Below are 13,366 nucleotides of genomic sequence, written 5' to 3' on the forward strand. Positions count from 1 at the left end.
AAACAAAACAAACAAAACAAAAACTGCCACTTGTGACTTTTCTCAGTCTACCTAGAAGTCAAATACATCCACTCAAATACACAAAGATATTAAAGATATCAAATGTAATTCCCAAATGAAGACTCTGCTTTTAATGTAGATATAGAAAGCTTTCAGGTGGCTTGTGTAGGTTGTCAATTAATATACTTTTAGAATGCAGCAAAAAGAAGACAAAGAATTGCTATACTTTGGGATATTGAAAAAGAAACAAAAGGCTTTGAATCTCTGAGGCATTTTTTTGACTTTAGAACACTAGAATATCCTCGGCTGCTTGCCAAATAAATGTTTGGTTGAATATAAATAAGCTTATTATCATGCATGTTTATAAGTGCATACAATACAATTGAGGGTTAATAAAACATTTTATACCTAAGCAGACTGATATTTTACTAGGAAAAAAAAAGCATTTTAGTATGCCTATGTTTCCTAGACATTTTTCATCTTAACACTTTCCAAATTCTGAGTACCAGCAGCATTTCCAAAGTACTTCATTACACTACAGCTTCTTACTATTATAAGCCACAGAAAATACATGAAATTTAACATGTATAACTTCAGAAATCTCTTCTCATTTACCATGGCAAAGATCCTTTAACTTTCTAAATTCACCTTCCCTGAAATGTGTATCAAATGAATGTGCATTTGAGTAATAAAATGAAAAAAAAAATAATAAAGTCAGAACAAAGTTACCTTTTAAAGTATCCATTCCACAGGTCTCCACTTAGAATGCCTTCTTTAACTGAAATGGAATATTTTAATTATAGGTTATGCTATGGTTTGAATGTTCCCTTCAAAACTCATGTCGAGACTCAATCTTCAATGTGGCAGTACTGAGGCGGTGACTGACTCATGAGGGTTCTGCCTTCATGAATTGATTTATCTATTCATGGATTAATGGATTAGCGGGTTATCATGATAGGGAAACTGGTGGCTTATAAGAAAAGAGAGACCCGAGCAAGGACATCAACATGCTCAGTCCCCTCATCATGTGACGCCCCACCAAAGAGAGTCTCCACCAGCAAGAAGGCTCTCACCAGATGTGCCTCATCCACCTCGGATTTCCCGGCTTCCACAACTGTAAGAAATAAGTTCCTTTTCTTTACCAATTACCTAATTTCAGGTACTGTGGTATAAGCAACAGTAAATAGACCAACACAGATCACTAGGTAGGGCATCATCTCATCATTATGCTTGTTATTTGGTACTGCTACCAATACAATTTAAGGAAATAATGCTATCTTAAAGAGAATGATAATGGTAATCAGTTGACATATGTATCTGTTCAAGGAATAGATGTATTAAATTATGTTGAAATTTAAGACATAGGTCAATCTAAGAGGTTTTTCAAACCTATAGAAATTGTTTCTCTAATGACATGTGTGATTACTTTCAATTTGTTCTAGTCACATCCAACTGTTGTTTCAAATTATATATATATAAAAAATATATAAATATATATTTAAAAGAGGTACTGCATTATTTTATATATATTTAAAAGAGGTACTGCATGTTTATATATTATATGTATATATAAATGTATATAAATTGCTGAAGCTACCTACCTGAGTAATTTGAAGACAATATATAAAAGGCTGGTGCCACGGATAATGAAAGCGATGTGAGGCAGCTACACAAGCTGACAGGAGAAAAAGTATTTCACATTATAAACGGAAACTTTTACTTCTCAAACTAGTTGAATCTGATGACCATATAATTTGTATAGAAAATGCAGGTGAGAGAAGCAGTTAAAATATTCTAACAAGGCGGGTAGTTTCCAGCTTCACATTTGGGACTTTATTCCAAATTTATTTTTCCAAACTTTATTCAGAATAAATGTAAGCTGAAAAATTATCCTTTTTTTCTCTTTTTCATTTTCTTTTCTCTGTGTGTGTGTGTGTGTGGTGATAGGATAGAAGGAAAAAGTGAGAAAAGTTACTAGAAATATTATAATTAGCCTCCCTGTGTGCCTTATCTCTGGACAAAGCCTCAAACAGAAGTTTGATATCAATTTTTTCTAAGTATTTTATTAATGATCATGTATTATAATATGCAGTTTCTCACAACTAATTATTTAAAAGTTGAGTGCTGATAGCAAACTTCCTCTCGGTAGTATTTCAAGACACCTACTAATTTACCATGTTTCCTTATTTTTATTAGACTTATTGACATTTTCACATTAAGTTCATTCTGTTTGAAAGGGAAGTCTTTTGGTGACACTTCTATCTTAATACTGTACAGAAGGAAATTGTATCCAACAATTGGAGCGAGAACAATTTGATAACTTAAGCTCCTTGCGTTATACCATCTGAAATAAAATCTTTTCAGAGGTCCTGCACATCATATGGTTAACTGATTAAGGACTGTGACATTCTTGGGACATACCAAGGGCAACTAAAAGGGAAGTATTTTTAAACTCCCCTTTCCTTTCCTGGCCTATAGTAAGAAAGGCTCTTATAGAATTACCAGTAGTTAATATCATCCTGTATATTTGTTAAAGGTCAACAAGAGTAAATCAGTTAATAACAACTTCCTAAAAGTTTAGGACAGGAAACAATAAAGGATGTTATACTCAAATAAAAGTTGCAAGGATAACTTAGCTGGATAGAGTGTAATTGCTGAAGTTAAAATTAGCCAGGTCACCTTACTCTCATGGGAAAAAAAACAAAACTCTGGAAACCTGGCAACCAAATAAATAGATAGGAAGTTCCTTCCCATTAATAAACTTCTTTTAGTTCTATGCTGAAATGTTATTTCAAGGACACACACCAAATAATTCACCAATACTACTTTCTAAACCAAGTTTGGTCACTCACCTAACTATTACAGAGACCTAAAACATAATAAATATAAGTGTATATTATAACTACTTAATCTAATTATATTAGAATTGAAAATATTTTATAAATTACATAGTGTAACCCCATTGTTTTAGATGAGGAAACAGGTCCAGAGAAGTGACTTGCCAATGTTTGGTCAGCTATGTTTACATTGGCTGTTTACCATACTACTGACATTCTGTGGGTGGTAAATATTTTTCAGAATTACCTGTAAGTGTTTTTAGCATTCTAGCTCAATGTTTTTGAGACAGACTATGTTCAACTTTATTGCTCAATATATATAGCAGCAGCATATACCTTTAAGTGATTGCTAAATATATAACTCAAAAGTTAAAAGTGATTTAGCAGCTAAACAGGAAAGACATCTTTTAAATAACAAAGCATAATTACACACTATCAAAAACCATTTAAAAACATTGCTTGTACTAACCATTCTGTGGTTTAAAACTTGAATTACAAGAAGATGATTCCGCCTGTCTTCCACTAGGTGGCAATATATCTTTTTCTTTAATAGTTTGTTCTTTCCCAGGGTCTGATTTTAAATGGATCTCTAGTATTTTTACTTTGAATAGATACGATGAAAGTTAAGATTGAGGAAACCTTAAGGAAGACACTTAAGAAATTGGGATATATGAGGGGAATAGACAGGGTGGTTTTATAAAAACCTGGCATCAAAACTAAAATAACAGATTCTGCTTCATATATGTTCATAATTAAAATTTACATTATATCTTACCAGATAACGTTAAACATTTGGTAGTTGTTGATTTAATTGAAATTGGGTTTCCTATTCATTATTGGTAGTGAAAAGCACTGAAATTATTTCTAGTCCTGCTCTTTCTTAATCCTTTTATTTAAAACATCATCCTCAAGGTTAGATCATGATATTTTAAAAGGCATTACTTATTTCCACAACCTGTTTTCAATCATGACTTTGGGGGAAAAAACTACAAAATCACTTATTTTTGTATAGTTAAGCCTTTATTTTAGTGTATTTATGTCGATACTTAGAGATATGTTGTTTCTGAACTAATTAGACGAACATTATTTTCTTCAAAGTAAGATAGGTTTCAGTGAACTATTTGACTAGTGTATTAGTTTCTCAGGGCTGCCATAACAAAATACCACATATTGGGCGACTTAAACAACAGAAATTCATTTCCTCACAATTCCGGAGGCTAGAAGGCCAAGAACAAAGTGTTGACAAGTTTGGTTTCTTCTGTGGTCTCTCTCCTTGGCTTGCAAATGGTCACCTTCTTACTGTATCCTCACATAGTTGCCCCTCTGTCTGTGTTATCTGTGTCCTAATCTGCCCTTCGTATAAGGACATCAGCCCTATTGGATTAGGACCCAACCAATAACTTAATTTTAAAGGCCCTAAATCCAAATACAGTCACATTCCAAGGTGTTGGGCGTTAAGACCTCAACATATGAACTTGGGTGAGGGGAGGGGCATAATTCAGCTCATAATAACTAGCAAGTCTGCATACACAGCATACTCCACATTTATAACCGACATATTGTGATATAGAACCAAGAATGCTAGGTTGGAAGTTGTAATTCAAAAGCTGAGAAAAGTTCTTATAGATTATTTAATCCACTGATTCTTGACCCTTGATGCACAAAGATTTTTTTGAGGCACTAGCAATGCCCTGACAAAATACCCAGATATTATGATGAATTAATTTGGAGAGGGACCAGTCACTAGCATATTTTTAATACTTTCTAAATGTTTCTAATAGGACCACAATGAATAATCATTGATTTAGACAAATATTTCCCAGATGTGGTTAGAGAATCATCCAGAGGGTTTATTAAAATGCAAATCACAGGCCAGGTGCAGTGTGGCTCTTTCCTGTAATTCCCAGAACTTCTGGAGGCCAAGGCCGGAAGATTGCTTGAAACCAGGAGTTCAAGACCAGCCTAGGTAACAAAGCAAGACCCCATCTGTACAAATTTAAAATAAAATTATCCAGGCACAGTGACATGCACTTGTAGTCCCAGCTACTCGGGAGGCTGAGACAGAGGACTGCCTGAGCCCAGGAGCTGGAGGCTGCAGTGAGCTATGATCACACCATTGCCCTCTAGCCCAGGTGACAGAGTGAGACCCTATTAAAAAAAAAAAAAACATTCAGTATCCTAGCCACTGCTGCCCTCATTCTGAATCTCCAGAAATTAGAGCCAAGCCTATTTACCACTCTCCCTAGTAATTATTACAAATTCTGAAGTCTGAGAATCTCTGATCTCATCTAACTCTCCCATTTACAGATGAGAAGACTGGAGTTTAGAGAAGTTAGTTCATTCAAGGTTACACAGCTAGAGAATGGTGGAGGCAGAATGAGAATAAATGTTTAATCTGACTTCTAATCTAATTTCTTAGCAGGATTCTTTGTGCTTATAAGCAACTGTGTGGACTTTAGACTTTATTTAGCAACTGTGTAGCCGTGGCCCCAGAATTAGAGGGCACCTACTCTTTCTTTCAGGCATGTGCTGACACATCTAGAAGGCAGGATCATCACAGCTATGTTTATATAAGGGTTGCATTCCAAGAGCCCTTATTGTGTTTGGAAATAATAAGCAACATCAGAACTGATGGGTGATTGTGAATACTGCATTATACCTGGTGCTCCTTTGGCCCCACCTCCTCAGACTCAGGCCTGAGTCCTAGGTGAATGGACACTGCAGTAGAAAGTTAAGTGACATGAAGTGAATGGAAGAGTCTGTTTCCCTAGTACCAAAAGTTTCTGCAGCAAGAGTCAGTGGCGTCTGAATCACTTGAGGCCTAGAGTCACTCACCATCAGAAAGTGGCAGCCTCCGTGCAGTCATCAGCTGGCAGAGAAGCAGCAGTAGTTGACTAGCAGGCTGGAGTTGAGAGCAAAATGTTAGCTCAAGAGTTTTCAATTCTGCTGTTATTATTCATTTGAAAAACATAGCTTCAGACAGCTCTTGGGAGCTTGATGTCAGAGCCTGAATTGGTGAGGTTCGTGAACACATACATACAAATAAGTTGTGAAACAATTTTAGAAAATGAATGTGTAAAAATCCAAAAAATTCCCAGCACTTTGGGAGGCTAAGGCAGGTGGATAACCTGAGGTCAGGAGTTCAAGACCAGCCTGGCCAACACGGTGAAACCCCGTCTCTACTAAAAATACAAAAAATTAGCCCAGCGTTTTGGCGGGCACCCGTAATTCCAGCTACTTGGGAGGCTGAGGCAGGAGAATCACTTGAACCCGGGAGGTGGAGGTTGCAGTAAGCTGAGTTTGGACCATTGCACTCCAGCCTGGGCAACAAGAGTGAACCTCCATCCCCCCCCCAAAAAAGAAAAATCCAAAAAATAAAAAGCAAATTCCTCAGAGGGTGATGGTAGATGCACACTCTATATTTGCCATAAAGATTTAGCTTAAACGTTTTCTTGAATAGGTACTTGCTCATGCAATTACATTTTTCTTGTTCTTACTAATGACCCTAACTTGAGTGGGCAAGGAGGAGTAAAATGTGAAAATCAATCTGAAACAAAGATAGAACATAAATGAAGTTTTTTTAATAGTCTGTATTTACAATAACATAATTCAATTTACTCTCCATATTTCTGGAACATAGCTATTTTCTAGACTGATGTACTCCTACATTTTAATTTAAGTCACCATAGGGCTAGTTCTAACCTCTCTTCGGTGTTTCAAAAGTGAGGATCAAGAACCACCTACTCTAAAATCATCTGGTGCTGGTTGCTGAAAATGCAAGATTCTAGGTCCCACATAAGATTCATCAAATCTCTGAGGCTGCCTATGGGAAACTGCATTTTTAACAGCTACCTTGGTGATTTAGAAAGGTCTCTCCCTGTGTGATCTAACTCTACAGTGTCCTATGGATAGTATTACTTTTTCTTTCCTTTGTGAGCTCTTATTATCTATGGTTTATAATAAAATTTTCTGAGGATGGAAGTATTGGGGGAAATTATCTTCTTTTTGAGTCTTTTCTTATGGAGTCAATAACATGGGGAAGTCATTGCCAGAGGTCCCCTCTTTTTAGCATCCTTATCTGATTTTCTATTTGGCCATGCGCCTGGGTCTTCGAGCAGGCTGCTGTAAAGAGCCAGTATGACAGGCACTCAGAAACTGTACATTAAACTTTAAATTTCTTCTCCTGAAATGTATTCAAAGGAAAGCCCCCATCCCAGAGAAGAGAGTAACTTGTGAATATATATATACATATCTCTGAAATATATATATGAAAAATATATATATCTAAAATTCCAAGTTTCTATTTCTGAGTTGTTATAAATAAATGTATTTTGAATATTTAAAGGATTTAAGAAATTCAAATGTGAGCTGCTGGCAATCATATAACTTGATGAGACTTGTTTTACCATGCTATTAGTTTTACTATGCTTGGAATTAGATTTTTGAATGTTAGGTTTCCTAAATATCTCCCTGCCTTTAAGTTTAGGCATGTTTGGAGGTTTAATAAATACTTTCGGATGCAGCCTCAAAGTCAAATACCTCTGATTTGGAAGGAGTTTTAGGCCTTATTACCCTGGTGGAGAAGTACCTCTGCATATCGATCCTTCATCTTTACTTAGACTGCTCCAAAATTAGAAATTAAGCTTTAAAAAGCAAATGGAGAAGCAAATACCTTCATGTAAATTCAGACTTTTTTTTTTTTTTTTTTTTTTTGCTGTTTATTCACACAGGTGGCAATTTTGGTACTACCTCTTTGTTGGAGGGGATAGAACTCAGGGAAATCTAAGAGAGCCTAAAGGTAAGAGACCATTGAAAATGGGAGGTTCTGAGATGGAATTTAGGGAGCAGATCGAATGTCCCTGAAAATAAGCTTCATGGCATTCACCATTTATCCACCTAGCCCTGCTAAAGCAAATAGTTAAACTAGCACTGTCTACAAAAGCATTTTAATGAAAAAGTCAATTTACTACTTCCTGAAGGCTAACTCTTATCTTTCTAGGAAGGACCTTGCAGGAATATTTCCTTTATTTTCTTTCCTCCACCTTCACTTAGCCCTGACGCTGGACCTCTTAGCCTAAAGAAGAACTGAACACTATGGATACGAAAATTTTTCTAATTACATGATTTGCATCCATTTGGGGGCTGGGTGTCACTGTTTGGCTCTGTTTGTCTTTCTCAAAGACCCAATGAAATTTTGCCAGAGTGTAAAACAGGACTTTATTCATTTGTTTGAGAGAGAAAAAAGTCATCAATTGCTTAAAAAAAAAAAAGTTTCACACTTCACAAAAAAATAACAAAACACAGAAAAAGTGGCACAGGCAATAGTATAACACCAACACACCCACCCAGAGATGAATCCTCAGAGAAAAGTGCAATCATGGTATGCCTGTCCAGATTTTAATCCTCAAAGCAGGTGTGCACAAGAGATCTTAGTCAACGGTGGGACTGATTTATGGATTTCTACTCTGAAACCCACAGTAAGGCTCTTCTCCAAAGAAAATGCCAAAAAAAAAAAAAAAAAAAAAAAACAGTATGAGAGGAATTTGGAATTGGTGGCTGGACATTTGTGGGAAAAGAAGTAAAGGGACAAAAAGTTAGATAAATTAATCCCATGATTATTTTTCTTCCCAATTTCTCTCTTCCTTCTTTCCATCCTTCCTTCCTTTTCTTTACTCCCTCCCTCTTCTCTTCTCCTTCCTTCCTTCCTCCTTCCCTTCCTTCCTTCCTCCCTCCCTCCCTCCCTTCCTTGTTTATTTTTACTTAAAGAATTTATTCTCTAAATAATTTGGGAAAACAAGATATTGTATGCATTCTTCAAGTCTCTATGTTTTAGCAGCATTAGAGTTCTTTATGATTTTTTAAGTCATGCATTATTTTTAAAGATCCATTTAAAAACAGGAAAAAGCTTGAGCTGGAGTGAGGGATCCGTTTTGATCTGTAGAGGGAACATTGTCTTCATTAAGCACTGAGCACAGTGTAGCTTTCTAAGTAAGGTGCAATTTGTTACATAGTAACTAGGAAAAGGGATAAGCTTCTCTCCTGCATTGTAACCATACTTTCTACAGCATGGCAAATTATATCTAGAACTCCTCTTATAGCCTTTTCCATCCTTAGCATTAGGCTGACTTACAATTTTTAAGCACTAGGAACACGCTGTATTTATAATTTAAGATTATTACAGCTAAGCCAACTAAAATATATATATACAGTTATATACATATAACCGTATATATATATATAGTTTTATGTGGGGTGCATGTGTGTGTGGAGTGTGTGTGTGTTTGTGTGTGTGTGTGTATATATATATAAAATGAATGAACCTATAGGCTTACATGATATTATGTATCAAACATTTTTTCAGTGACTCTCCTGTAAGCTTAAGGCACAGAGTAAAATCCTGAGTAATTACATAAACAACCACACAATCAAACCAGCCATTACTCCCACCTCTGGTTAAAAATGAGAAAAGATCATTAAAGTAAGTCAAGGCCACAAAAGACTTCTTATAGAGGTATGAAAGCATTTTGACTACCTGAGAAAGATAAGTTGAGGCTAAAAGCATATCTCTTTTACCAACATGGGAGTCAATCACATTCAATAGTATAAAAAGCTGCTACATGTAGAATTATATTTGCTTTTCAAGACACCGCTATGTGATAAGCCCACAGGTGGTATTATTCACATGCTCAAGTAAAGGAAACTAAGATAAATAAATGGAAAGGCCACAAAATTTGGAACGGGTTTCCTGACATAAGAGTCACTATTTTTTCATTACATTATCACATTCTCATCTTTCTGTTTCAGAGTGACAACCATACTAACTACACAATGCTGAAACATGATGGAGTGGGATTCTCAGTAGCCCTTGGGTAGGCTGTGAGAATTAAAGCAAGTCAACACATGAAAAGCACTTAGAATAACGCCTGCCAGTTATGTGCCTGTCTGTGGATTAAAATGTTTATGTATGTCTGTATATATAAATATGTGTATCAGTTTGTAATATATACTTACATATTTGAACACATATGCACATGCCTGCACATATGCATAGATTTATATTCTAATGCTCACGCACAACTTGAAAAGAGATAAGCAAATAATAATCAGCATAACCAGGTTAGCTATTCAAGCAGAACACCTGTACCAGACCTCTAATCCTAAAGATTAAAATAAAAGAATTAAATTTTTTCAGTTTCTTTATTCACTAGGCCTGGAGAATACAGGTTTCTAAAACGTTCTAAGTTCCATATCTAAAGTGGGAAAAGCAGAGGTTGCCTTAGGAATATGATTCATGAAGCAGAGGCAAAGAGCTCCGCGGCTGCTGCCCAGCCAGGTTACAAAGCTAGAAGGCAATCATTCAGGCCCACCAGCCTGAGGCATATGTTACTGCCTCAACGTTCTGGGCCTTCTGTCAAATAAAATGCATTTGGAGGAAGAAAAGGGAGTGAGAAGGCCCACCTTCTCACCCCAATCCCAGTTTAGCTCTTGGGCAGGCTAAATTTTCTACACCCCTTTGAGGTCATATTTCACCTTCGGGAAAAAAATGAAATTTCCAAGCTGGGAGAAACTGTTCAGGAGGCAGCTGTGTGTGTGTGTGTGTGTGTGTGTGTGTGTGTGTGTGTGTGTGTTGCGGGGGACAGTGTATGTGTGGTCTGGTGTGTGTGGTTGTGTGTGTCTGTGTGTAGTGTGTGGTGTGTGTATGTACTGTGTGTGTGCTGTGTGTGTGGCATGTGTCTATGTGTGTGGTGTGTGTGTATGTGTGGTGTGTATGTGTGGTGTGTTGTGTGTGTACGTGTGATGTGATGTGTGGTGTGTGTGGTGCGTGTGTGGTGTGTGTATGTGGTGTGTGTATATGTGTGTGGCATGGTGTGTATGTGTGGTGGTGTGGTGTGTGTGGTATGTGTGGTGTGTGTATATGTGTGGTGTGGTGTGGTGTGTGTAGTATGTGTGGTGTGTATATGTGGTGAGTGTGGGGTGTGTGGTGTGGGGTGTGTGGTATGGTGTGGTATGTGTGGTGTGTGCATGTGGTGTGTGTGTGGTGTGGGTATGTGATGTGTGTGTGGTGTGTGTGTGGTGTGTGTGTGTGGTGTGTGTGTGGTGTGGAGTGTGTGGTGTGTGGAGTGTGTGCGTGGTGTGTGTGTATGTGGTGTGTGTGGTATATGTGGTGTGTGTGGTGTGGAGTGCGTGTGGCGTGTGGAGTGTGTGGGTGGTGTATGTGGTGTGTTTGTGTGGGTGTGTGGTCAGTGTGTGGTGTGTGGTGTGTGTGGTGTGTGGAGTGTGTGTGTGCATTTGAGGGCGGGAGAGCGTTGGCGCCTGCCCATCTCTTTCAATCCCTGAGTGCTGGGGTCATCCTAGTGCCCAGCTAATTGACAGCTCAGCAGTGCATTCTCCCTCTGGACTGGTACCGCCACCTTATCAGTCAGTTGCCTAGTGGATGGTGAAGAGTCACCAAAGGAACTTTTTTCCAGAAAGTTCCTTTGGTGACGAAAAGCTCCAGAAGCGCCTGAGAAACGGAAAAGTGTGGAGGTGAGGAGGAGCTGAGGGAAGCTACCATAGAATGAGCAGAATTGATTCCAGGACACGGGATTGGGCAAAGGGAGAAGAAAAGAGAAAATGTAACACCTCCCTGAGGATGCTCGTGGCACTCCAAGCCTCCGCGGCGCTCCGCGTCCTGGCTGCATCTCCCTTCTGGCCCCAGCGCTTGAGTGGCGCACGCTGTCCTGCACCTGAGCAGGCTGCACCGCCCTAGAAGGGGGGAGGAAAGTCCAGGCCGACTGGCGACGGAGAGAGATGGCAAGCGCCGGACCGCGCGGAGAGGCTGCCTCGGAGATCCTGCCCTCGAATAGGAGCGGAGGAGGAGAACTGCATTTCCCAGCCCTTTTCTGAGTGTGACTGGCCCTGGGTGTTCAAGGGGTCCCCGTTCAGGGTCATGTTCCCTGGGCAGGGCGCCTAAGAAAACAAACTTAAAGAACAGGCAGCGCGGGGCAGGGGCTGGGAGACCGGCAGTGAGGACCCCAGGAGAGAGACCCCCCTCTCCTACACCGCACACCCGTGCTTACAACTAGCCCGCGCACGACTGCGGCTGCAATACGCGGGGCTTTGGGCGTCGACGGCCGCAGAGCTTATGAGTGGGCCTCTGGGACCTTGGGAACTTTCCCGAAGAGCGTCCGGTTTCCATTTTGGTTCACCTGGGCCTGGAAAGAGACATGTGTGCGTCCCTTCCCGGGCCTTCCGGTTTCCACATGCCTGTGGGCGTAAGCTGTACCCTGCAAGCACATCCTGGGAAGTACAGGTGGCCCCCACTCACAAAGGCCTCGGAGAAGTAGAGAGGTAAATGAGGCCAGGGAGTCGGAATCTTCTGGGCAGACATGCCTGGAGTTCTGTAGCCCCAAGCGCAGGGTCAATCTGGACATTCTTCCACTGACTGGGATGCAACAAATGCTGGTGCAGCAACCGCTTGGCTTTCAATTTCCCGTCTTTAGGACCTACGGTTCCGGCACTGGAAGCCTGGCCACCTCCCTGGACGTCGTGGGACCAACTTGGCTTGATGTTTGCATGACCCTGTGACCTCATTTCCTCCTCAGCTGTGAGTGACCTCAACTACTTTGGCAGACGGATGAAGTTATAAAATCCTAGAAACTCCCCTCTGAGAAGGTTCAGACACAGGAGAAGGTTATGATATACTTCTGAAACTTGAAAATGCAGCATTAAAATAAAACATTTCTGAGTTTGCCTTGGCTGAAGGCAAAAGTAGCTTTGGACACCTTTCCTCTACTACTTCCCGCCAAAATGGTCTTGTGGACAGATTGAACAACATAGCTACCCAGCCCGAAACTGTCTGCCACTAACACACCTACCTGGATCGCCTGGGCAGTAGCTCAGCCAAGGCTCGGCTTTCTTCCTGATCCTATGATTAAGTTAATGACCGTACAAAAGAAAACACAGGGGAGGCTCACCAAGTGTCTACTCGTGGCAAAGCGTCTATACGTACTCTTTAGAAAATATGATTCCAGCCTATAACGAAGTCAATATCACAAAGCAATATTTACCTTTTTCTAGACCTCATTTCATCCCTGTCTGAATCCTCAGTGGAAAGTAAAGCTGCTTTCCTGAAAAGGAGATTCCAGAAGGATCAGATAGAAAGGAAAAGGGCATTCAAGATTTTTTTTTGAAAGGCCTAGGATAAGCTGTGTTTGTTTGCTTGTTTGTTTGTTTTTGAGAGATTTTTGCTCCAGAGATCTAGTGTCCCAGACATGGACAATTTAGTCGGCCTATCAGGCATTGTGATTATGCAATTTGCCTCCAAATTTGACTTCAATTTGCTTCCTCACGTCAAATTTCCTTCACAATCCTGACCTTTCTCTAGAAAGACCTCTTTGTGTTCAATTGGAGCCTGATTAACTCATCAGGGAAAAAAAAAAATATTTCCCAGTGCTAGAAGTACTTTAAAAAATAGTAGAACCTGCTTTGCTTATTTTACAGATGAGAAAACCAAGCTGCAAGTAATTCAAATTATGTCAACAAAGATG

At 39.4% G+C, this 13,366-nt stretch overlaps 1 long non-coding RNA gene across 1 annotated transcript; it reads right to left on the reverse strand.

Annotated features, from left to right (window-relative positions):
• Positions 1-474: 474 nt before the first annotated feature.
• LOC117979965 (uncharacterized) lies at positions 475-3,374 on the reverse strand. The gene is made up of 3 exons (XR_008625144.2): positions 3,307-3,374; positions 1,602-1,675; positions 475-778 (listed from the first exon to the last, which is right to left on the reverse strand). It is a non-coding gene; the product is annotated as an uncharacterized LOC117979965 (long non-coding RNA).
• Between the last annotated feature and the right edge of the window lie 9,992 nt (positions 3,375-13,366).

The sequence above is a fragment of the Pan paniscus genome, chromosome 3, assembly GCF_029289425.2.
Source record: "Pan paniscus chromosome 3, NHGRI_mPanPan1-v2.0_pri, whole genome shotgun sequence".
Classification (NCBI taxonomy): domain Eukaryota; kingdom Metazoa; phylum Chordata; class Mammalia; order Primates; family Hominidae; genus Pan; species Pan paniscus.